Source organism: Podarcis pityusensis (genome assembly GCF_964106645.2).
Source record: "Podarcis pityusensis genome assembly, chromosome: 12".
NCBI classification, from domain to species: domain Eukaryota; kingdom Metazoa; phylum Chordata; class Lepidosauria; order Squamata; family Lacertidae; genus Podarcis; species Podarcis pityusensis.
In genome coordinates, this window is record NC_138037.1 from 14,967,373 (window position 1) to 14,993,963 (window position 26,591).

At 43.0% G+C, this 26,591-nt stretch overlaps 2 long non-coding RNA genes across 2 annotated transcripts; one reads left to right on the forward strand and one right to left on the reverse strand.

The window, feature by feature from the left end:
- The first annotated feature begins 175 nt into the window (after nucleotides 1-175).
- On the forward strand, nucleotides 176-21,698 carry LOC308459185. Its single transcript, XR_013977867.1, has 4 exons — nucleotides 176-751; nucleotides 17,395-17,523; nucleotides 18,111-19,044; nucleotides 19,410-21,698. It is a non-coding gene; the product is annotated as an uncharacterized lncRNA (long non-coding RNA).
- On the reverse strand, nucleotides 14,470-26,518 carry LOC308459187. The gene is made up of 3 exons (XR_013977872.1): nucleotides 26,380-26,518; nucleotides 17,324-17,495; nucleotides 14,470-16,267 (listed from the first exon to the last, which is right to left on the reverse strand). It is a non-coding gene; the product is annotated as an uncharacterized lncRNA (long non-coding RNA).
- Nucleotides 26,519-26,591: the final 73 nt, after the last annotated feature.

The following is a 26,591-nucleotide window of genomic DNA, read 5'->3' on the forward strand; positions in this document are numbered from 1 at the left end:
GAGAGAGGCTGTGGGAAGGGGGAGGGAGGGAGGGAGGGAGAGAGGGAGGGGTGGAAATAGGCCGGTAACCTTCTCCGCGTGTGATTGGCCCGGAGGCAGGGACGGCGCGCGGGGCGCGGCGTGACGTGAAGCGAGCCGCGCGGAGAGTGAGCGGGTGACGTCAGTGCCCCTTTCATGAGTTGAGAGCGAAGGTGGGGGCCGGGAGGAGGAATTCGCAGAAGGCTCTAGTAGCGGTTGGCACATTCTCTCTCTCTCTCTGGGAGCTGTTCCATTTACGGCCGCTGATGCAGGAAGGTTGTCCTCCGTGCGGCTTCCGTAGGAAAGGGTGGTTTGAAAGGGCCGGCGTTGGGCCCGCGCAAATAAATAAGTTCGGTCACACATTTCCCTCGGTTTAAATAATTTTTTTAAAAAGAGCGATGAGCAACAGCAGCTCTCCCTTTCTAGGACTCTACCGTAGCCCCTTTAGTAACGACTAGAAAAAGAAAAGGGGCCTAGTTAGTCCTAGTTTGGAAGCAGATTGCTCCCCCCCCCCCCCAGCATAACTATGAGCAGGAAAGACTAGGCCCAATTTCTAGAGAAGGCGGTGATTTGCTGCTGTCTCCGATTTTAAATGGTTTATGCTGTTATACTGCACTGCAGTGTAAGGAGCCTGTTGCTGGACACCCCTCAGTCCCAGAGAACATAGTCAGGGGCAGTGAGAGTTGTAGACTGGCCATGTCCTGAGAGAAAGCCTTCTAAAACCTTAATCCAAGTTAGTATCTTGCCTTTAGGTTTGGATTGATTTTTATGTATGTGCTGGTGTTTTTGTTTTTCACTGCGTTTATATTTTATAATAGTTTTCATGTAGGGTTTCTACTGTTTTTTAAATTCATGGGAAGTGATTCATAAACTAATTAAATAATCAACTTTTAAAATAGATTGTACTCAGTGGAACTTGCTTCTTGGTATACAGAAGTGTTTTAGCTTGCCAACCTTATCTGTCCCATCCCCCAGCATTATCATAATCTGCTACCTGAAGATTAGCTTTTTGAGAGATCAACAAGATTTGTTATTGTTGCAATATACAGTTATTGACCAAACTGCGGGAGACAGTGGAAGACAGGAGTGCCTGGCGTGCTCTGGTCCATGGGGTGACGAAGAGTCGGACACGACTAAACAACTAAACAACAACACAGTTATTGACTTGCATGAAAGAGTTAACCCAAGCACTGAGCTTAAATTCCCATTGAGAAGGATTCAACAGGCTCCCAAGAGCCTTTGCCTCTTCCTCCCTTTCCCTTCTCTCCCTGCCTTCCCGGAAGGAGGGAGTCATGCAGATGGCTCCCTGCTGAAGGAAAACCATGCCAGCAAAATAAGAGATGTTTACAGCTTGCAGACTGCATGATTATTCTGTAAGGAAATCAAGTTCTTTTGTTTTCTTAAGTTGTTTGGAACCTTTCCTTCTTTATTCTACTATCAACAATTGTTTGCTGTAACTCCTGAAACAATCTTCACTTACTTGCAAAGCTAAGTGTCTCAGATTTATTCTAGCCTAAGTTTTGTTTTGGGGAAGGTGGTTATGGGTAGATGTAAGTCTAATCAAGTTTTAAGGTGCTTTGAGCAATCGTCATTGTGCCAACTCTGCTATGAGATAGTAAGAATCTCTCTTCCAAGTGTCTCGTACCATTTTCACACTTACAATTTTTAAAAAAATTATACTGAGGTATTATAATTTTCCAAGATAAATTTAGTGTTTTCTAATTAATACAGGTGTATGTCCTTAAAATTGCAATGCTACAGATTAGATTAAATTATCTCTCTGGAAATTGTTACAAATTAAACTGTGTACTGTTGGCACCGTTTGCCCTAAAATGTGATGGAACTAAGAATATTGGGTTGAAAGGTTCCAAAGCAATATGAGATACTATACAACCTACTAAAGAATAACTTGTTTATGGTATGGCCATATGAATAAAGAGGCTGTTTTTAAATTTTATTTTTTTGTCTGTCTTCCATAATTGTAGTTAAATTCCAAAGTAATAATAGAAAAGCCAAACTCAATGAAATAGTAGGTTCCTCTGCTGCTGCCACCACCCTGCAAAATAAGCAGACTAGTTCAGCCATACAAGAAATGTTAAAGAATAAGTTATCCCTACAAATGTTTTACTAGCCCTAACCTGAAGTGAAAGGAAAAAAGTCAAGTTTTGGTTAAATGTTTCTCCTTTACTCACTTGGAAGAGAAAATTACTAACCCACTAACCAAGAAGATGCTAAGATTAAGTTTGCTAGCGTTGCCTAATTAGTCACAATATAAGACAGAAGGATTTTATTCATTCACTCTTGAGAAACCTTTGTACACAAAGGTCAAGATGCTGTTAGTAATGACCCTTTTATGAGGAAAGCCTTCACGACCTTCTTTCCTTTTTTGCCCTGTCATTGAAGCAGTGGCGCCTGGAGGAAACAGGGAGTTGGCAACAGCTATTAAAGTCTATTCTGAGAAAAACAGCTTGGATGGAGTTACAGTTTATGTTAACAAGCATGTGTAATTTATTTCTATATTTGTGTAGCATTTCCCTTAAGCGTTCAAAGTTTTTCACCGTGAGCAACCCTCCCAACAATCCTGTAAATTAGGCTACTGTGCTATCGCCATGTTATCCGCAGGAAAGATGGGGAAGAGAAATGAAGACCACCCAGCATTTCCATGGCATTTGCTACAAACTGGAGACATCTTGTTTGCAGCTTACATTCTTGACAAATGTTTCAGCTATTCACTTTGGACAGCATTCAGAGAACAGTGCAACCAGTTCTGCACGCCAATGGAGCATTGGTTTATATTCCTAAAGCAGCGCCTTCCTGTGCCCCATGCCAAATCATGACTGAAAATAGGGAGATTTTTAATATCAGTTTTTGATATGGCCCGAGTGGGTAGAGTCTACTGATGTGGGGGTGGGGTCCAAAATCTTCCTGGGCACACTCAACTCCTTGGGTATGGCAGCTAGCATGACAAAAACAGAAACTGCCAAGAAAAGTGCTTAGACTATTAAAGTGCCTATCTTTATGACAGTCAAGATGTATGTGCCTTAGAAGGGTGCAATGCACCTCTACGTACTCTGCACTCAGGCAGTGTTTCTGGAGAGAGATTTAACCCATACTGAATGGTCCCCAGCAGCAAAGCATTACTCTGTAAGAGTTAAAAGCAGAAAACACTTGCACAGGATGCCTTTGTGGGTGTTATAGAGGCCTTAGCTCAGTGGTAGAGCATCTGTCTTGCAAGCAGAAGGCCCCAGCATCTTGAGGTAGGGTTGGGAGAGACTCCTGCCTGAACATCTGGAGAGCTGCTGCCAGTCAGTGTAGACATTCCTGAGCTAGATGGACCCAATGGTCTGACTCAATATAAGGCAGCTTCCTGTGGTTCTGGGTAGGGAGATAAACATGCTGCCTGCATCTGATGCCATACACACATGCTTGTTCCTCTTTGTGTGACTACTTCTTACCTGCATGGCCCCACTAATGGGGCTTTCCCAAATAAGTGTGCAGAGGGTTCTGCTTTCTTGGTCTTGCTAGAATTCCCCAGGATTCTTTGGGAGGGTGCTTTAAATATAGGGTCTGTATGCAGCCTAGTTCTCTATAAACTTTCTTCCATCTAAAATTTATTTATTTATTTATTTATTTATTTGCTTTTCAGTAATGTTCTGAACGTTCTCACATAAATAATGACATAATGATTTTGAAATGTGCCTTGCAAAGTGCCATCATTGTATTTGTGGTGAATGTAATGACTTGAGTTCTTTCAGATTACTGGTAGTTGTTTTTAAAAAAACATAGTTCATTGTTCCAATGACCTTTCACCTTTTCTCCTTATCCTCTCCTCTTTTGCCACTACCCTACTGAAAGCATTATCTGTTGTGGCCTACAAGCTTTCCTGTTGGATGCAGCTGAAATCGCAAACCTCTCTGACCATCCTCAATTTAATCAGAAGAATACACAGTTTCCTGTTTTAGCTTTATATCAAATATCCTCTAGTGACTCACTCAGAAGTGCTGACGTTTATAACAGCAAATGTGTACTAGGAAGGAAGGCCCATTCAAGTGCAGAGATAATGGAAGCTGTCCCTCCCCACTTTGCTTTTTCCTGTAGTGTGTAGATTGTGTCAACATGGAGCAGTGGCACACTTCAAACTAGAAATGTTGACATGATTTGAGGAAATAGAGCCAGCAATGGTACTCCTTTATTTATTTATTTATTTATTTGGAATTTTTACCCTCCTTTTCTCTGTGGGATCATCGAAGTGGCTTACAAACAACTGTAAAACAATATAAAACATACATAAAAGGACAAATTAATATGAACAACAACAACAAAAAGAAACAATGCGTAAAGAAAACTGTATCACAAGCAGCAGATCAAATCATGAACACATCAACAGCAAAATAGCTTTTGGAAATGTTGACTCTTAACTGCCTCGTGAAAAACAACCAACAATGGAGCAAGGCGGATTTCCCCTGGGAAGGAACTTCCATAAGATTAGTGTCTCTCCAGAAAAGGCCCTGTGTTTCATACATAACCCACCAAACAAAACAGTGGTGGTGCAGATAGACAGCAGGGCCTAGACATTAATCTCAGATCTCAAATGATTTTGTATGGTATCCCACTCCCAGGCCATTCATGACTTTAAAGGTTGAAAAATGGGCCTTTGAATTCAGCCCAGGGATAAAAGGGTAGTTTGTGAAGACGGCATAATAGGAGAGTAGCGTGAATCACACCATATGATCCGATCTGCAGGCTTAAGTTAGAACTCTGGTGGACACAATCTGAAGCAAAATAAATTTATAGACTGTCTCCAAAGGCAGACATAGGAAGAGCACTTTCCAGCTAATTTGGATGATGATGATGATGGATGATGATATATTTATATCCCACCCATCTGGCTGGGTTTCCCCAGCCACTCTGGGTGGCTTACAGCACATAAAAAATTGTAAAACATTAGACATCAAAAATTTTCCAATACAGGGTTGCCTTTAGAGGCCTTCTAAAAGTCTGATAGTTGTTTATTTGCTTGACATCTGATGGGAGGGCATTCCACAGGGCGGGCTCCACTACCTTGAACGCCCTCTGCCTAGTTCCCTGTAACCTCAGCTGGGGGTGGAGACACTCCTTCAGGTATACTGGAGGATATAATGCAGGATTGACCAAAGCCTGATCTTTTCTCTTTAGGCAAGTCCAAATCTACAAAATATATCCGTGGATAAAAGAAGACCCACTCTAAATATCCCTAAACATCTGAAACTCCCTATGACCAGGACCTGTATCTTGTCTGGATATGGCATATCCTGAGTGCCCAATTAATGTAGGTAATTCCTTGCAATACAATATGGTGACTACCTCTAGCAGAGCTGATGGGTGTTGTAGTTATTACTTTTAATGGTTATTGCTGTTTTTACATAGGAATCTGCCATGTACTGAATCAGAGCATTGGCCCATCTGGCTCAGTACTGTCCATATTAAATGGCAAGTGTGTCTCCAGGATTTCAGACAGCAGTCTCCTCTAGCTCTGCCTGGAAAAGACAGTGAATAGAAAATAACTCGAAACCAAAAGCAACAAAGTTTGAGAATAAGAGCAGGATAGGAGAACCAGCTCTATCAATAGTCTCCAAAATTCCTGGTTATGCAAAGTAGCTGTATTTTAGCTCTTCTCAGAAATGGGGCTTCTTTGATAATTCAAGCTATTCCACCCTAATGTTTTAGACTAGCTGTAGTCTGGAAAGTGGTTTGTCTTCCTGCCTGCTGTTCTCTATAGGTTCAGCTGCCTCTTGAGATAGATTGGCTAATTAAACAAAGGCCTGGGAGAAGAGGAATGATTTTGTCTGGTGCCTAAAGATATGTAGCAAAGGCGCCAAGCGGCCTCTTTGAAGAGAGCATTCCACTAGCATGGAGCCACTGCAGAAAAGGCCCACTCTCAGGTTACCACCCTCCAGACCTCTCATGGAGGAGGCACACAAAGAATGACCTCAGGTGAAGATTGCAGGGTCTAAGTCAGCTCATATTCAGTTATTTAGTTGTTTGTTGGTACCTATTTATAGAAGTATTTCTATACCGCCATATCATAAAATTTCAGGGTGGTGAACAAAGTTAAAACAAAAACTGCTAAAAACCCATGGTCCTCCAGATGTTGTTAGACGTCAACGCCCGCCTGCCCCATTCCAGGGATCATGGGAGTTGGAGTACAGCAACATTTGGAGGGCTACAAACTCCCCACCCCTGCCATCGTGTCTCACGCATAGAACTGCAGTCTCTGACCGCAGCCCTAGACGAACTTCCAAGTGTGTAAGTGCCACTGAACACAGAGAGATTGACATTCAAGTAAAAATGCATAGGTAGGTGCTATGTAAGGTAACTGATTCAGATCTGTGCTGGATTGTGACCTTTGCCTCTCATTCTACATTAAATACTAACATCTTTAAATAGCTATAAATGTTTGCAGTTTTAATCTTCTGCTCTCAATAATAAACACACATTTCCCAGCTTACATCCTGACTGTATTTTCTTATGCTTCTGTGTATATTTTCTCCAAGCTGTCTCCATCCATTTTAAAATGTGACACTCAAAAATGGACAAATATTAGTGGTCTGACTTACTCTTTGTATATTTAAACATGGTTGTTTCCCAGTCATGCATAAAGTAGGATCAGGAGGTCTGATTTTTGAAGCAAAAAGACTGTGCAGTTGGGGTATTAAATCCTTCCCTGCCCGTGATCCTTCCCTTCCAGTCTTTTCCCCCCATAAGATTTTATCTCCTGCTAGTATCCAGTACCAGAAGTGAGCTTGGCTTATTTATTTTTAGCATTTAGATATGATGGGCTATTAGCAATGTCCTCTGGGCAGTTCATAAATTTAGAAACAATAACATATAGCTACAGTCCCAAACTAAAACAACACATATGAAAACAAACCAGCACAGAAATCAGTAGAAAACCCTTCTGGGTGGGAGGTCTGGTTTCCTTCTGATCATCTGCCGCCGCCTCCTTTTCCTCCTGTCTAAATCACAGGGCCTGCTCTTGCTCATCAGCTGTAGGGAAGTCAGATGATTATTCCTCACTGCCTGCCAGCCAACTTCTAGCTTTTATTAATTTGAGTGCTCTACCCAGCCCTTGTTCAGGTCCTGGCACTGCATGCCAGGCATAGTTAGTTGCCCTGGTCTAGCAGAGGACATCCATGTGCCCAAATGCATCTGCTACATGTGGATTTAGATGCCTCCACATCTGAGCACCACTGAACTGGCTACACACAGCTTTTGATCCAAGCATCCCTGGTTGGGACAGTAAATTGTATGTAGCTAGCTATCAGTGTCTTCCTAAGTAATATCTGCCTTGTACTATATGTGGAGTAACGATGCTTTGATTCATTCTTCTTAAGAAAAAAGTCTCCCAGACCATAATCCCATCTCACAGACATTGCTGTTACATTTTTTAAATACAATGGTGCCTCGCAAGACGAAATTAATCCGTTCCGCGAGTCTCTTCGTCTAGCGGTTTTTTCGTCTTGCAAAGCAACCCTATTAGCGGATTAGCGCTATTAGCGGTTTAGCGGCTATTAAAGGCTTAGCGGCTTAGCGGATTAGCTGCTAAAAGGCTATTAGCGGCTTAGCGGCTTAGAAAAAGGGGGGGAAGGGGAAAAAAATCTCAAGACTCGCAAGACATTTTCGTCTTGCGAAGCAAGCCCATAGGGAAATTCGTCCTGCGAAGCGCATCGAAAAACGGAAAACCCTTTCGTCTAGCGGGTTTTCCGTCTTGCGGGGCACCACTGTATTCAAACAAATACTAGCTCAGTCTCAGAGGTTGGGTCCCACCTAGGGAAGCATAACTTTTCTTCCAGTTGTGTTATGCAACATGACTTCAGCAGTACATTTCCCCCCTTGAGGTTTAGTAAACAGATTTGAGCATAGGACCAAGCTTGTATCTGAGGATAGGCATGGGGAAGATATTCAGTTCAGTTTGCATATAAAGTTGACATTTTCAAAACAGTATACAAACAAAAGCACAGCCATTGTTGGAAATTCTCACTTCTCTGAATTTTACAATGCAGTTCCCCAGTGAAGTAATGTGTACAAAAGTTTATCTACTAGGGTAAAAATACAGTGGTACCTCTGGTTACATACACTCCAGGTTACAGACTCAGCTAACCCAGAAATAGTACCTCGGGTTAAGAACTTTGCTTCAGGATGAGAACAGAAATCGTGCTCCGGCGGCGCGGCAGCAGCAGGAGGCCCCATTAACTAAAGTGGTGCTTCAGGTTAAGAGCAGTTTCAGGTTAAGAACGGACCTCTGGAACAAATTAAGTACTTAACCCGAGGTATCACTGTATCCATAAAAATGCATATGTTTGTGAAAATAGCTTACAAAAAGGCATTGTGTTTGAAAACATTGCATACAAGCAAAGTACTTTGCACAAAAATGCAGGGGTTTTTCTACGATCACAAACTGATGAGGGAATGTGGAGAACTGAATTTAAGACTGAAAAAATTGGAAACCAAAATTGACATATTTACCTGTCCCTCTGCGACAGTCCCTTTTTATTTCTGGTTCCACAGTAGTAAGAAATGGGTTATCACAACCGTTTGCTATGAGCAATTTCTGTTTCACTTAACCAGAGATGTTGCTAGGTACTTTAACAGCTCAGGGCACAGCCTATTTGCATAAAACTTACATCTCTTGCTTTATATGCATAGATACAAATTTAGGTCTCTGAGCAAATTAAGATGGTCCAGAATGTCTGGGGCCTAGTTCAACAGACCCATGCCTCAGGCTTCCTGGGCCACCCCCAATCATCACTCCTGCACATTATTCAACCCACATGTGAAAGGTTTACAGGGGAGACCAAAACAGGATCCATGATAAATAAGGAGTGAGAAAGCAACTAGCATGGTCATATGCAGGCCTGGTGATGGTTCACATTAGCCCTAAGTCTTCCATATCCTTGGCTAGCCATTTAGTCATTTTTCTCTGCAGATTAGAGTGACAAAATATATATATTAACCTGTAAACAGTCACAGTTTGACTCTGGGGGTCTTTCTGTTCCACCTATTAAGATCCTCAGATGAGTTGAGGTCTGTGTATTACTTGCATGTCCTTGTGTATATATTGCAGATATTGCCACTTTAATCAGTGGGGGAGATGGGAAGCAGAGCTAAAATCCCATCTCCATCAGGCAACTCCAACCCCAGAACTATGCAAGTTGGTCATTGTATGTAGGTCACTCTGGGAGCCTTTGGGGCGCTAAAGAGTGTGAGGTACAATGATTCTAAATGAATGAATGAATGAATGAATGAATGGTGTCTCCAGGCAACGTATTTTATTGGGCATCTTGATTTGTTTGCAAGGAGATGACATGACATTGACTCTTGATGATGTTGCATCAAGCAATCGTTATCCTACACTTCCCAGTGAATTTTCCTGTCATTTTCCATATTTCGAAAAGTCAAAAAAAAAAATTCTTTGGGGGGTGGGAGAAGACCACTTATCAACTTATCAAGTGGTCTTCTCCCACCCCCCAAAGAATTTATTTTTATTTATTTTTTTTTGGACCACAATTCGCCAGCGTATCTGGGATGTAGAATTACAATGCCACATGAGTGAAATGATCAAACATCCTGCAATAAGGGACTATGGGAGAGGTTTTTCTCCAGCTAACTATCTGTCAGGTCTTCAGGTACCTAAATACAGACGGTCTTTTACCCTCGCCAGATTCAACGTTCTGCCTTCTGCCTTACTTCAGGGCAGATTTGAGGGTAAACCATACGCAGCGCGGGTCTGCCCCTGTGGCTCGTTGGAGGTTGAGACTGCTGCACATGTACTGTTGCGTTGTCGTCTTTATGAGGACATACGTTCGACTTTTATTGCTCCTGTTTTGCGGAAGTCCGGGAAGGAGTCGGAACACCATGGTTTGGAACCGCTGCTAGAGGACAAGAATCCCAAGACTACATTAAATGTAGCCAAATTCTGTGCGGCTGCAATTAGTCGCAGGAAGCAAGTGGTATCCCATGGTGACCAAACCCCCAAGTGTTGATAGCAGGGGGCATGCTAATAATTAATTTTAATTTTTTAATTAATAATAATTAATTTTAATTTTTTATATTTAAATGCTTGTTATACTTATATTGCCCTTTGTATTTTTTATATATATTTTTTATGATCTGTGATGTTGTGTGTGTTGGCGCTGGTCTGTGACCGTATTAATAAATTCATTCATTCAACCTTAATAGTGCAGCCTCAGTTTTCCAGTATCTGATTGAATCTCACTCAAAAATAGCAACAGCGTGGAAGCACCCAAAGGCTACCCTGTGGTAGAGGGCGATTGTGACTCATGAGCTGCTAAGTTCTTCAAGAGACTGCCTTTAGGTTGAAGCAGGATCTAAGCTTTCATTAAACCAGAGAGTGAGAGATTCCAGCCTTCGTGGCTCTAGAGCAAAGCTGGTAAAAACTGGACACTGTGTGTACCTTATCAGCTTACTTTGCTAAGAGAATTTGATGAGCTCCGTAGGAGTTCAATTCCATTTAACATAATTCTGATCCTGCCTTATTAGTCCTGGTGTGTCTGAAGTGAGCAGGAACTGCATGGATTGTGTTTTTATGTTGGACAGGCAGTACCATTATGCTACTTTCCCCCCTGCCCCCATCTTTTCCCACCTCCGATAAACAAAGAAAAATAAGGGTTTGTTCTGCTTCATTGGAGCAAAAGCACAGTACAATAGAGGACCATTCAGCAGCATCAATAGTGCTTGTCCTGTGACTTCTACTTAAAAAAAGATGTCCATGGGGAGAGCTGGATTGCACGGTAGTGCAGTGTGGAATTTGTACTGTAGTGATAGACATGGATGAATGACTGGAACGCCAGTAGCCCATAATGTATAAAAATCATGGAGTGTTCTTATTTGAAAACCTGTTATTCAGTTTATTTCAGCCTGCAGATGTGCGAATGTTAGCGTACTTAAGCCCTGCATAGGATACCTCTCATCTGCCTTTGTCATCCTGTTCTGAACTTCTCTCCTTAATTTTATATTTTTCTCCCATTGCTGCAGCTATGTCATGGCATCCCCTTATGGTCTTGAGGAAGCTCCTGGCCATGACCCATGTAAAGTTTGATTGCCATACTGGCTAACTCTGAGAAAGTTTCCAAAACGCCATTCCCCTTCCTTGACATTTTAAACATTTAATGAGTTTTCGTTGTTAATTTTAACTTCAAACAATTACAGAGAGCACTTCCTAATCTCGTTTGGGATTATAATATTGCAGTACATGAAAGAGCTCTTTCTTGATTAAGGAAAGAATTTTCTAAGGGAATAGATTGTCACTTGGCCTGGTGTTTGACCATGTTTCCATGGAGCCAGGCTGCATGCAACTCCTGTTGTCAGATGAATGAACCGTGGCAGCTGGGAGGAAAATGTATGGAGTGTCGAGCAGGACTGGATGCCTATTCCAGCTGAGCAACATTCATCTCGAGCTAGTCAGCAAGTATTAGGCAACAGATAACAGATATGGGGTGGATATTGATTTCTGCAGGACCTAGGAGAGTTCCCAAAAAGGAAAAGCATCATTTCAGATGTTGACCTAAGTCATGGGGTCAGCAGTGTGGCCCCTGTGAGTGCCAGTGTGCTGTTGGTACTTTCTATGGCCCCAGCGAAGGTTGGCAGTAAATATCCTCTCAAAAATCTATAATGCACGAGGGGCTGTTTGCTTTTCCTGCTCAGTAGTGGTTCAGCCTCTCCTACATTGATCCCCCTTCTCCACTTAAATGCCCACATTTCATTGGAGCCCACCCTCACATCTGTTCTGAACAGAGAAGAGATGCAAGAGGAGGTGAAGCCAAACCTGCCCCACAGGACTCAAGAATGCTGGTGCCAAAAGGTCCCTATCCAAGCCAAACAGTAATGGCATAACATGCATCTACAGGCCTAGAGTCGTCATGGAGCTCAGGATTAAGAAACCCCTGAAACCCATTGGCTAGTTTTAGGCTAGGAGGCCAGCGTATATCAGGTCCTCCCTCTTGAGCCCTCCAGTTGTTCAGAACAACACTGGTCTCTGGCTCCTTGTGCCTGATTCTTGTCCCCACCCACCTTTCTTGCAATGTTGTACCTTGCCTGAAGACCTTGCGATACTGATCTTAGACTGTTGCCTGGCTTGGACTCTGCATCATGTTTTGGACCTAGACTGAGTCTCTATGCTTGACCTTGGTTTGTTGGGACTCTGCTGCACCCTTGCCCTCATTGGTGAGTGTTTTGCTAAGAGGCTTGTATCACCTGGGACAGGAACCCAAGATACCCAAGAGAGCATGACACACATCCATGGAGTCATCAGCATGATGTGTACCTCTGGTTGAGTAGCCTGCTCTAGGGAACGGGAGCAGAAGACCACTTAACAAAGCTCTGCGTTGCTCATCTGACAGGGCTGTTAGATGTTGCCTGTGCCAACTGAGAACAAGTGACTTCTGCAGCTCCTAAAGGGGGGTTATTATTACATTTTTAATGAAGATACTAATTTCCATAATGTGATGGCATATAAAAGGTCATCGTCAATCTGTCACAAGAATAATGAGCTAATTGCTTGAAATGACAACCTTGTCCCACTTTAAAAGTATGTTTGTGTGCTGAAAACCTACGTTTTAAAATTATTGTGCTTTAATCACTGAATCGCTCATAAGTTATTTTTAAAAGCGAGCGAAGGCTTTGCTAGCACTTGGCATGCTCGAGTGTCTTTGTGTGTCAGCAAAAGTTGTGGAATGTCGGCGGCTAAGTTGGGAGCTGTTCCGCCTTACTTTATGGGTTTCCTTCCTTTAGCTGTGATGCAAAGCACAATTAGTTGAAAGCAGGTCTCACAGAAACCAATGGATCATAGCAGGGTAGGGTTTTAGGGATGTGCAGCCAATGAACTCTTAGATCAGAAATGGTTAGTGTGGTACCCTCCAGATATTGTTGGACTTTAGCTTCCATTATCCCTGACCAGTGCCTAGGTTGCCTGTGTCTGATAGGAGCTGGAATCTAACAATGACTGGATGGCAACACATTGGCTACCCTTGCTCTAAATCAGTGATGGCCAAATTTGGCCCTCCAGCTGCTTTGGGACTACAGCTCCCATCATCCCTAGCTAACAGGACCAGTGGTCAGGGATGATGGGTGTGTGCCGGGCAAAGCACACCCATCTTAATTGCAGCATGACAGCAATTCAATAGAGTCACACCCTCTTGAGCCAGAGCTGTCAGACTGGACCAGTGGCGTGTATTTATAGCATTATCTTAAGAGAGATATACTCGCGAGTAAATTGCGTTGCTTTGCTTGGGACTATCTGCTTTTGAACTGCCTGACTTGATCCACTCCTAGGCTGATCTAGAGACTATTTTATGCCCTTTAGATTCAGCAAAGGATCAGCTACTTTTCGGTCAGAGGAAGGGAAAGTGCTTCCCTCAAAAAGCAGGATAAATCCAGGGGAAATGGCCAGGTTAAACATTACCTCTGATGAAGCAGGATCTTGCTTAACATGCAGCAACAAGTTTTAGTTTAGCCTGTGCTGTTTTTCTGTTTAAAACAACAAGCCAAAGCGACTTTAACCCTTTCCCTTCACATGCAGTCCTGTCTATCAACCAATGACCATAACAATTTTAAATGGTTTCTACTGCTTCTTATGTGTGCAGACTGGTTTATGATCATTATTTACAACTAATGGTTTGAAGTATGTAAATATTTCACATTTATTTTATAGGTAATGAAAGCTAACGCTGAAGTACTGTATAGTGATTTGCCCTAAGTCTGCAACTGATATTTGTATGCAAACAGGGTGCCATTTACATCTCACAAAAACCTTTGACTGCATACATTCCATACATTTAAGGAATATTCCCCCTTCTCAAATTCTGAGAACTGTTGTTTGTTAAGGGTGCTGGGAATTGCAGCTCTATGGTGGGCAAACTACAATTCCCAGGTTTCAAGGTGGGGTGCTTTAAATGTTTGGTGGGCGCACAGCCTTTGTCTCTGTTACGCTTATGTTCCACTTCCTGATTTGTTTTGTGCACAAATTTGTATTCCTTATTTAAGGAGAAGTCTTGAGCATTCTTTCTTCCCTAAAAGTGACTGTGTACACACCATACATTTAAAGCTCATTACTTTCTTCAAAGAATCCTGGGAACTGTAGTTTGTTAAGGGAATTTGCTGGGAATTGTAGCTCTGTGAAGGGGATTTTTTTGGGAGAAGTTGCACTCTTTAAATGTGTGCTGGATGTGCTTAATGTGGCTCTCTCAATAGTGTGCCCTTGCACTCTTTCTAGCTATCTATCCGTTAGTTCGTCAGAGGAAGTTTGGAGGTTGAAACAGTTTCAGCGGAGGATATTCCATTATGGCAAATGGGGCACTGCCCCACCAGCCTCTGTCTGCCTTCAGCCAACCCCCACCCGCCTGCCTTCCTACTTAACAACCAGTCCAAGGGGTGGTTCTGGCTGTCAGCTTCCCCCCCCCCCCTTTGGCTCAGCGTTGTCCTTGTAGAACTGAGTTGGGAGGAGGATGGGGAGACAACTAGAGTGGATTGGCTCTGCCTCTCATTGACTCTGGCGCCACCTACTGTTGGCCTCCCTACCTTCCACCCTACCAGTGCCAATGGGCACCAGCTGCTGCTGCTTTGTCTGCTAAGCAGAACAAAGCAGCATTACCTTAGATTACCAACTTGTAGACCAGCATCTGACCTGATAGCAACAACAGCTCTGTCCTGAGCAAATGAGTTGACTGACCAGCTCATAAAGAGATATGCGTCAAGGGAAGGTTTGTTAATTCAGCTGTTCTGCTTGGCTGGTGTTTTAACCTCTATATGTGGAAGAAAATGAGGAGGAGGAGGAGGATTTTACGCCATAGCAGACCTTGACCATTTCCCTCCCATTTCCATGGAAAGAGTTGCAGAAAACAAGGAAGTGAGTAATCCACCTACTGCTTCACAGGCTTACCTAACAGCCCAAATCCCATTATGGATAATAACTATGGATATGCTTCTAGCGCACAACACTCATCTTTTGCATTAATCCAGGGAGATCTGTTGTTCATAACATAGGTTTATGGTGGGCATATTTTGGAGACTGATGCCCACCAATTTGATGTTTAATTGCAACACGGGAACACTTTTTCATACATTCACTTCTTTCTGTCAAGCATGCTGTGGTTGTTTATTGATTGCTTCCTATGTTTCTAGGCTTGATACTCTCATCTCACCAAAATGTCAAGGTCTCAGCAGCTGAACTGCTTGCAAAGGATGAGAGTACAAATTATAACATGGTTCACTGCTTGCTGAATTTACTTTAGTAGCAGCTTTTCCATATGACTCAAGAGTCTTGTCATACCTCTTATTAGAGCTGTGCTTTGTTTTCATTTCACGAAGTTCCCATTTTTATTAATTGGTCAAAGGTTATCTATATCATTTAGCCATTATCAAACAAAGCAGATCTGGATCTGACTGGGACCAGGAAAGGAGAATACTAGGAGCCCTATTCTTTTCAGGCCTGGGCCCCACCTTAAGCCTAAACTTTTCACCATCTACTTGCCTGGTGCTAATATTCTTTTTGCAACCAATTTAGGTCATTCTGTAACTCATCAATGTTTTAATCTTCTCAAGACAAAAGGGTTGAAACAAGTGATAAGTAGCATGAAGCCTATATGGCAGGAGCTCCCAATTTGTTGTCTTCAGTCCACAGGCTTCTTTGAGGTCGTCTCTGACATGTCTGTGGATTTGAGGTTGAAGACTGGAAGCAGCACATCCATCACATTAAATATTCATATTGATTTTAAATTGTGTTTCTATTGCTTCTTTTATTTCTTATATTGCATTTTATTGTATTCCATGGAATCCAAATTTTAATGTAGCAGGGTAGTATATATATGAATAAACGATACAGTAAAAATGCAATTTAAAATCATACAGCATCTAGCGCATTGTAATTGCTATAAGAGGCAGAAAAATCACTAAGTGGTCCTTCAAGAGCCTCATTGGTTCTCAAGTGGTCCATTATCAAGGCACTGCCTCCCAGCCAAAGGAATGGACATGGCAGATAGTTAACTCTTTATTGTCAAAGCTGACACAGTAGTTTCTACGGCTTGCGAGCTGCATGTACAGTCACATTATTATTATTAATATTATTATTGTTGTTGTTGTTGTTTATTGTCCTTCCCACGCTCCTGGACGTTCAAGCCTTCCACCTGCCATCTGGAGGAGGCCAGGAAAAACCTGTAGACTTCAGGTCAGACCCAGAACTCTGGCAATCCTACGTCTGAGAGATGTAGTGGGTGGTGAAGCTGACTGCAGCCCACAACACAATGAACCCCTCTCTCACTCCCATTTACTCTTCACATAGTGCGCTGCCACCTCTGGTTTGAAAAGTAGTGTGCATACGACATTAGCCACAATCCGCATCTATCCCATTTCTATCCTGCCATTTCTTATGCTTTTGTTCCCTGAACCTGATTTGATCTGAATTCATAAAAACAGCAACCTGGCTGCATTTTAAGCTGGTAACAGCCTCAGTGTCTGTTACCTAATTTTTTACTTGTCTCCTACCACTAGCCCGGTAGCATCTTTCCTTCTCCTGCCCTGTCTGTTCTGTGGCGTGCATTGGCAACAACAAAAACAATGCTCTCGCTCTCTCTCTCTCTCAAAAAGTGTGTCTCTGCGTAACTGCCTAGGGTTGCCTCGTGGTACGGACAATCCCCTGCCTGTAGGATTTGCAGGCCTTGAGCACAATCTGCATTTATCTCTACTTTGTCAAAGTGGGAAGTTATTTCAGAGCTGGGGAGGAAATAATCCTTGGCTGATGTGTGTTATGCTTTGCGTTACTGAGAGTGGAGTAGTCAGGCTGCCGTAAGTGCATTATAATCCATTGAGTGACATACTCATTACACTCCAAAGCTCTTTGGCTCATTAGTATTGATGCCTTTTTGTAACGATAATTGCAAATGAGAGAATCTGGTTTTTAATAACTTAGGAACCACTGCCCCATACATACCGATGCAGGCAGGCCGCTGGAATGGTTTCAAAAAATATAAACTGCCATCCTGTATAGAGAGCTCACATTCTGCATCTAAAGGAGACAACATAGACAGAAAAGCCTCTTTGCCTATGAGATGGAGAAAATTAACCTCTGTATAGCCATTACTTGCACTCAAGTTGTCTAGAGTCAAAGATCAAGCTTTCAGTTTGCCCAATTAAGCTTTTTAACTTCTATGTATGGAATAGATTCCACATCAAGCCATTAGGACAAATGCCCCCTGTAGATTTGTCCTTAATAAACTCAAGGTGATAGCTACTTTAAATTCACAGTGCTGAATACCTGCTTTTTTTGTTCTGTAGAAGCAGCTGCATATGCTTGTCGATGGATTTGTAACTTTCTTTGGTACACAGGAACTTTATCCACATAAAAATGGAATGAAAAATGGTGGAATGGTTATGCATTCAGATGAGCTCTGAATCCTTAGGAGGATGCAACCTCTCACAGAAAACTTCTGAGAAAAGAAGTGATTGACAAATCAGGTAAGGACATAATTATTTTGTTAGATATTTCAGCCTCAGCTTTTATCAGTAATTCAAAGGTGTTAAATTTAAAAACATGCAGTAATACCCCCACAACAATTTTTTCTTAAAATGCCAAGGACAGAGATGAATTTTAGGGAAGCAACATTTGGCATATATAAGGGGCATATAACTGGAATAAATCTTTAAGTAAAAGTTTATATGTTATCCTCCAAGTCAAGGCTATGAGCGATTCGCAAGTGTATATCCTCAAACTTACTTCTACTTCTACTGTTTCAATGTTGGGTTTTTTTCCTCTCCTCTTGGGAAAAAATTCAAAGTATTGTTGTGAGTTTGGGGTGTGGGGTAGGCTATATCTTTGAGTCCCTTCCAATTCTTTGATCTCCTGATTGTTTATTTATCTATTTTATAAAAATGATATACCACTTGGTTGTAAGAAACTGTTAAAGATATAAGTTTAATATGCATAAAATGTAAAGTTTGTATGCATTGTGTTTGAAAACATTTTGCAAAGAGACATTTTCATTAGGCATGGGAGGTTTCACTCTGGAAAATGCGGCAGAAAGGTTTGTATGTTTCCGTTTCAGCCTTTATGCTAATTGATGAGTCATCCAGAAACGGAACTGCAGATCTCTTACAACAGGGAAATGAGACCCGAGAACGCAGTATTTTTGTCAGCAATGGAGCCAGGAGCAGCAGAATCTCAGTTCTGGGATGATGAAGAAGCAAGTTGCTTAGGATCTATCTCTGGGAGCACAGAGAGGAAAATTCTTTTAGTCCTGAACTGTATTCAGGACTAAAAAGAAGACAAGACCACATTGCTTGCTCGCTTAAGAGCAATGTGTTACTAAATATTTTGTAAACATTTATTTGTAACTATTTTAAAACTGTTCCTCAGTAAAGCTTTGAAACTCATTCTTGTGGTGGAGAGCAAATACGTTTCGACTCTCCATAATGTCCTGACCAGAGGTTTTATTGCAGCAACTCTAACATAAACCTCAATGCAATTTGAATTATACCAGCGTGTCCCTTAGGCTTAAAAATTCAGTCACCGGGAGCTCTCATTCAGATTAGTAGAAATATTTTTGATAATGACTTTCACTTGAGAAATTCAGGGCATTCTGTGTAGAGGGATGTTAAGCACAGAGAAAGAGGGAAAAGTCCTGTTGTCAGTGTAAAAGTCTTTGAGAGCATCTGGGGAGATAGAAATGACTTCTGAGCTAACTGTGTATGAGTGTAAAGCAATAGTCTGAGTTAAGAGAAAATTGATTGGGGTCATTCGTAGCTGGTGGATCCCAGTTGACCTCAATCAGCATAAAAGCCCAGTGCTCTAGCTGGAGAATTGTACTGAAAACCTTTTAAGAAGGAAGGCAGGCTGGTGGTTCCCTCACTAGGAAGAAAACAGTGAGACACAAAAGGGCTGACAGGATGGACTTAAAAGTCAAGTGAAGCCTTTCCTGGCTTAGGGATCCAGAAAAGCGAAAAGTTTGAGGGGCTGGATCACATTAAGTGCAGTTAAAGGCACAGGAATGGGATGCAGGTGGTGCTGTGGGTTAAACCACAGAGCCTAGGACTTGCCGATCAGAAGGTCGGTGGTTCGAATCCCCGTGACGGGGGAGCTCCCGTTTTCTCAGTCCCTGCTCCTGCCAACCTAGCAGTTCAAAGCATGTCAAAGTGCAAGTAGATAAATAGGTACTGCTCCGGTGGGAAGGTAAATGGTGTTTCCGTGCGCTGCTCTGGTTCGCCAGAAGCGGCTTAGTCATGCTGGCCACATGACCCAGAAGCTGTATGCCGGCTCCCTCAGCCAATAAAGCGAGATGAGTGCCACAACCCCAAAGTCGGTCACAACTGGACCTAATGGTCAGGGGTCCCTTTACCTTTTAAAGGCACAGGAACAAGGAAATAAGTAAAAGCTAGCTACTCTAGTATGTGGGAAATGGCCGTAGGTGGCACTGTGGTCTAAACCACTGAGCCTCTTGGGCTTGCCAATCAGAAGGTCGGTGGTTCGAATCCCCGCAATGGGGTGAGCTCCCGGTGCTCGGTCCCAGCTCCTGACAACCTATGCAAGTAGATAAATAGTTACCGCTCTGGCGGGAAGGTAAAGGACGTTTCTGTGTGCTGCTCTGGTTTTAGTGTTCCGCTGCACCAGAAGCAGCTTAAGTCATGCTGGCCATGACCCGGAAAAACTGTCTACGGACAAACGCCAGCTCCCTCAGCCTGTAAAGCGAGATTAGCGCCGCAACCCCAGAGTCATCTGTGATCAGGGGTCCTTTACCTTTACCTTTTTAGCTACTCTAGTGTGTGGGAAATGGCCCAGTAGAGGGGTGGACATTTGGCAAGGAAGCAAGTTTAACTAATGGCCGGATTTGCTTGCTGGGTGTCTGTATGTCTTTTCATTAGTCTTTTTTCATCCCACACGTATCAGTGCATTTCCTCCTGGACTTACCAAACTGTAAACAGGTTGCCCTTGAATCCCTACCTCCCCCAAAAAAGTCTGGAGGTTCCCAGATAGTTTGCTACCAGGGCTGCCCTTGTTACTAGCAGTGTGAAATGTCCTGGTTTCTTAAACCATCAGCTCCCACTGAGAAAACATCTACCAGCCTTTAGCCAGCAAGGTGCAGGAACTGGGCTCTCTCAGAGGTCCACTGACATCCAGCTTTTGAGGCCCCTGGCCATAACAGCAATGAAAAACGATAACACGAGAAAACAAGGCAATCTAGATCACTTAACAAAATAAGTTTGTGTTTTACCAAATTGCATCTCTTCATTGTTTTAAGATTTGCAGACATTTTGGTCTAATGTGCAGCGTTACACATCTTTAGTTGCCAGGCAAAGACATTCCTTTTTAAATAAGGCCTTTGGCTTTTAACTATCTGTTGCATGGGAAGCAAAATATTCCTGCTTTGCAGGGGGGTTGGACCTGCAGACCTTCATGGTCCCTTCTAGCTCCACAATTTGATTCTCTGGTGCTGAGCCCTGAAGCCCTAAACAGTCTCGGCCCTGTATGCCTGAAGGAGTGTTTCCACCCCCATCGTTCAACCTGGACACTGAGGTCCAGCTCCGAGGGCCTTCTGGCAGTTCCCTCAATGCGAGAAGCAAAATTACAGGGAACCAGGCAAAGGACTTTCTCAGTAGTGGCACCCACCCTATGGAATGCCTTTCCTCCAGATGTCAAGGAAATAAACAACTATCTGACTTTTAGAAGACACCTGAAGGCAGCCCTATTTAGGGAAGTTTTAAATGTTTGCTGTTTTATTATATTTGTTGGAAGCCACCCAGAGTGGCTGGGGCAACCCAGTCACATGGGCGGGGTACAAATATTAATATTTGTAATTAGTATTATGATTTTATGGCTGAGTGAGGATTTGAACCCAGGGTTTCCCGGTCTTGCGTTTCAGCGCTCTGTTGCACTGTTTCTCGTAACAGCATAATTTCTGGCATCGTTCCCAGAAGTGAAGTAATCCAAATGAGACTTAGGAGATGGGCTTGAATTCTTTCTGGTATGCAGTACAACCGGATATTAGCGATAGCTCTTGCACCTGACTTCAGCCCTAGGCAGCTTGGCTGCTGTCAATAATATATGTAGGTGCAGCTGATTGAAATCCTGCTTACGGAGTCAGATCCAGCTCTTTATCTTTTGGCTGGGTCTGCTCTGATAACAGGGCTGGGGGAGAAAATCATTAAAGCATTAAGATGACAGATTACAAAAAGGGAGCACGGCAAGTCACCCAGAAGGTGCCTTTAGAATGCTGTTGCATTTTTGCAGCAGGAAGGCACTCGCTTGAGTTCTTTATCATTCTTTTCATTGCATCGTCATTGGTTCTGGCTGAATAGAAACTATGATGCTTAAAATTGCTCGTTGTGATATTTATTGGAGAGGTGAAGGTAGAGTTCATGAGCTTTTTATGTTGGGCAGGGTTACTTTCACAGAGAAATGAGGAAAAATATATATAATAGGAAAATAAGTTTTTTTCTACCCAGCTCCTGGTCACTTTTCATTTTTCCCTTCCAGGAAAGTCTCGCCACTAGGTAAGATATCATGGCATTGTTTCCATGGTTACTCCCCCTCCCATGAACACAATGGTGAATAAAGGAATATCTACCACTGAATAACCAGAGTTTCTTTTTTCTTCTTCTCAATTTTCCCCCATTGAGTAAAACATTAAGTATATATGGTTACAGATAATTGGGGTGGGGGGGTGGGGAGAGAAACAGCCGTGGACCATTTTTCACGGCACACACATTAATCCTAGCAACAACAAATAGTAAATAAAATCTAAAATTAGCATCTCCCCCTCCTTAAAGTTACTTTAGAATGGAAAAGACAACTTGCTTGCTTAGAAAAAGTTGTTACTGCTTCTTCCCCCTTCCCCCCAGGACAAGATGGTCCTTATTAATTCCATATACAAGTGCATACTGTTGGGATCTTTTGATTTAGCTGTATGTTCAATAAAGTCAAACCAAACAGTATAATACCTGTCCTTTTAGAATGTATTTGTTCCCTAACGGACTAAGCAACCTGGAGATACTACTTGTGTTGAGAAGAATCCTCCCCTCTCTTACCCAACTTGACTGCAGGTGCCTTTGATACCCTACAACCTCCCCCCCCCCCCCATTTATTCAGTTGAAGGGGACTTGTAGGAGCCGGGTTTGGGAGAAGGCATTATTGAACAAAGGAGTGCAAGCCTTTGGAACTGCGCTTCCAGCTCAATAAGCAACATTAATGCCTTTGCAGATTTGCAAGTGATTATTAACTTGTCGCATGCCATCAACCTCACCTTTGTGTTCATAATATAAAACAGAATTCTTTTATGTACATCGCTCAGCCTCTTGGTGCACAGACGCAATCCCGAACCCTTATCTTGACGACGCTTCAATCTTCACACCGCTTTCAACAAAGCAGGCTGAAGGACGTGAATGAATTAAAAAGCCTTTATATAAAGACATTCATTCTCCAGGATGATAAATAAGCCGGTCATAAATAGGCTTCAAGGACCATAGCTCTTGTGGCTCTATCAGCCTTGTTTGTGATAAGTGTTGTTCATTTATTCATTACTGAAATTAAACGGCGAAAAGGATTAGTTGATTGCCCAGCTGATTGGAATATAAATGCTGTTCAGATACACTGACACTTGCCAAGATGTTATAATTTGCCCAGAGCAGCTGAGAAGATACCATGGGGGTGCTGAGAAACAGCAGAATAAACTGTTGTTGGTTTTTAACGTTACCTTTCATTGGTTTTGTGGTGGATGTGATCCTTTGCTATGTAAAAAGAGGAGAAGTTTGGTTGGAGACGCTTGCCCACAACTCTTGAAGCCTAGTGGTTGACCAAGGGGTTGTGGTCCTCAAAAGAATGTTGTACACTTGTTCAGAGAAGCAGTGTTGTTTCCAGGCTGCTACATGTACCAATACAAATAGTACTGAGTTTTTGCCATGTAGTATCGCTAGCTGACTGCTTATATGCTACTGAGCCGAGTTCAAAGTTCTTGTATTAATTTACAATGTCCTTAATGACTTGAGTCCACACCTGATTCCTTATATCCCTGTCCGATCACTGAGGTATTTGTTAGTGGGGCCCCCCATAGCTCAGATGTACAGATCATATTGCAAAGGAGCCATGTTCAGCATGTGTTCAGTATTGTAGGGTCAATTTTCTGGAACTCCCAGGTGATATCAGACACGAGCCCCTCCCTACAAAACTTCCAGCACGTGCTGCTGAAGACTCTCTCTCTCTCTCTCTCTCTCTCTCTCAAATCTAGCAGGCATTTTAACTAAATTTTTAATTTATAGTTGGTTTGCAACTGATCTTGATTGCATTTGTTGAGTTTTATGAACACCCCTTTTAGCCAACTGTAATGAGCTGGTATATAAATTGTCTAAATAAATGAAGACTCTCATACGCATGGCCCCCTAGTAGCGAGAGAGTCCAGGGGCAGCTCTGTCTGGGTCAGGCTTCTTTTTGAGGAATAGTACTGGAGACACACAGCATTTTTACAAAATTTGCTTTTTTACAAAATTATTTAATTCATTTATTCAGAATATTTCTTAACCACCCATTATTGAGAGGATTCCAAGGCGGTGTGGAAGGTGATGAGCATAGAAATGGGGCACAGCATGAGTGCTGGTCCTTGCAGCCCCCCGCCCTCCATGCTTCCTAAACACTTGATACCTATTGGTTAGCATCCATGCGTCTTGGGAGACGATGGAAGAGTGCACCTTTGGGGGTGAAGTTGGAAGCCAACTCCCCATAGAGCACATCCTTGGGGATCCTGCCATCTTCCATTCCTTAGACATGATCAAGCCAGCATTGTAGGGATGGCATCGCAGTCTGATGGCACACCTTCCCCTGCAGCATAAGACAAGCCACAGCTATCTAGCTGCCATGCCCACTCCTTGACCTTTTGTCTCCTCAGCAGTGTTCAGTGCCCTGACCTTTATCTCCTTTGCCAAAAGTATTGCTCATTTCCCCCTGTAATGGGAACATGACGTGGTGGAGCAAGTTGCGTAGATAACTAGGCAACACCCAGGGGTCTCGGGATTGGAGAAGTGTAAAGGGCAAAGCCCTGAATGTATCTTCCTGGTTTTGCATATCTTGCTAATAAAAAGAGCCTCCACTAAGAAGAAGAAGAAGAGGAGTTTGGATTTGATATCCCACCTTTCACTTCCTTTAAGGAGTCTCAAAGCAGCTAACATTCTCCTTTCCCTTCTTCCCCACACTCTGTGAGGTGCGTGGGGCTGAGAGACTACAAAGAAGTACGACTAGCCCAAGGTCACCCAGCAGCTGCATGTGGAGGAGCGGAGACGCGAACCCCATTCACCAGATTAGGAGACTACCGCTCTTAACCACTACACCACACTGGCTCTGGCACAGTGTGGCACCACACTAAGCTAGCAGTCAGCTTGCTCCCGCACAGCTCACTAGCATCCCAACTCCCATGTCGGCTCCGTTATTTCTACAAGCATAGATGTTGCAGAGACAGGAGTGCAAATATGCTGGAGATGTGGATTTGGGAGAGCACATCCTTGTTTGAGAGACTGCCCTGCCATGTGAAGACCAACATCCTGGATCAGGACATCACCCACACGCCACGCATCAGCATTAATGACCACATGCTTGGGGTGGTAGATGATTTTGTCTACCTGGGCTCCATTTGAAGGCAAAAATACAGTGCAGCTAAATTTGCAGTTGGAAAGTAAGCACACAACAGTAGACTTAAGTCACAGGGACCAATATTGGCCTTTAAAGCTGTAAGAACCAGCCTACATACAACATACACACACAGCAATCCTGGGCTCGAGATAATTTTTTAACGGCAGGCAAGAAAGAAGAAGAAGAGTTTGGATTTGATATCCCGCCTTTCACTCCCCTTCAGGAGTCTCAAAGCGGCTAACGTTCTCCTTTCCCTTCCTCCCCCACAACAAACACTCTGTGAGGTGAGTGGGGCTGAGAGACTTCAAAGAAGTGTGACTGGCCCAAGGTCACCCAGCAGCTGCATGTGGAGGAGCGGGGAATCGAACCCAGTTCACCAGATTAGGAGACTACCGCTCTTAACCACTACACCACACTGGCTCTCAGGAGGGGAAAGTTATATCCCTATAAGTTAAAACACATGCAATGAAACAATGTGATGGCCTTGTCCCCAACTCACTTTGGCTGTGTATACATCACCAGTTTATAATGCAGTAAGGTTGTTCCTACCCACCTCCAATGAACTTCAGATCACTTTTACATGTCAGAATGGGTTGAAAATGTTTCCAGATCAGCTGCTGTCCACACAAGTAGGTGGGAAAGATGTCTTCATATGGCTTAGATTTTTGAATCAGACTGAAGATGGCTTCCAGGGGAAATGCATTAAAACAGTGTTTCTCAAGATGTGGTTTGTGGCTAACGTGTGTACACAGCTTCACAAACCAGAAGTGTGAGTGCACTGTAGAGTAATCAGGAGTGTGAACACACAATGATGACCTGGAGGCATGCTCATTGACATTTTGTTTGCGTAATAAAGGATCCTTCAACATAGCAGAATTGCCATACAAGGGAGTGGTTCACCCCTCACACACACATTTTCAATAAAGATTTATATGTGACCACTGGTTTAGTATAGCAATTTTAGTTCAGGACCAGGGAACAATGCAAATTCTAAAGAAGCCTAGAATAAAATGTGTCTCTGATACTGCTAAGGAGTTATACAAATGCGTATTTTAACTCTTCAGATCTTCAACCTTTCCCCCCAATGATATTTCAGAGGTTGCCCAGTCCAGAATTACCTACCCCCTTTCAGTTGGTCTCCATAAGAGTTGTACAGTGGTACCTCGGTTTAAGAACAGTCCGGTTTAGGAACGATTTGGTTTACAAACTCCGCAAAACCGGAAATAGTGTCCTGGTTTGAGAACTTTACCTCCGTCTAAGAACAGAATCCGAACAGTGGACAGGCACCGGCGGCCAGAGGCCTCATTAGGGAAAGCGCACCTCAATTAAAAACAGTTTCGGTTTAAGAACGGACTTCTGGAACGGATTAAGTTCGTAAACCGAGGTACCACTGTATTCCTCTAACGGCCCTTCCAGATGTCCTGTTGTTGTGATACATCTTAATATTGTGTGATTCATTATTAGCTGCTGTGTGTTTGAAAATTCGGCAGGAAATAAGTTTTTGAAATAAGAACTCTGTGGCCCTTAAATTAATATTAGCGTGCCAATTCCCCATGTCCCACCTGGCTATGATAGTAATCCTTGCAGTTTAGCTGCATTTGAAATACGTTTGAGACCAACTCATGATAAGGTTGCAAGCGTTGTTTTTGAAATGTAGCCTATGTATGTAATGTGATACGTGGCGTTACGTACACACGTACACCCACCTTCACGTATCAAATAATTGTGATCCGCGCTATGTAGAATTGCTTGGGCTTTATGCTGGCTTGGCAAATGACGCTGCAGTTCATACCTTTGAAGCCCAGGCGGCGCTACAGGACCGCTACTGGCGATGGAACAGGAGCCGCTTTTCCCAACGGCGCTTTCTAGACCTAGGAAAAGAGAAGAGTCACTTCCGTTCTACTACAGCGTTTTTCCG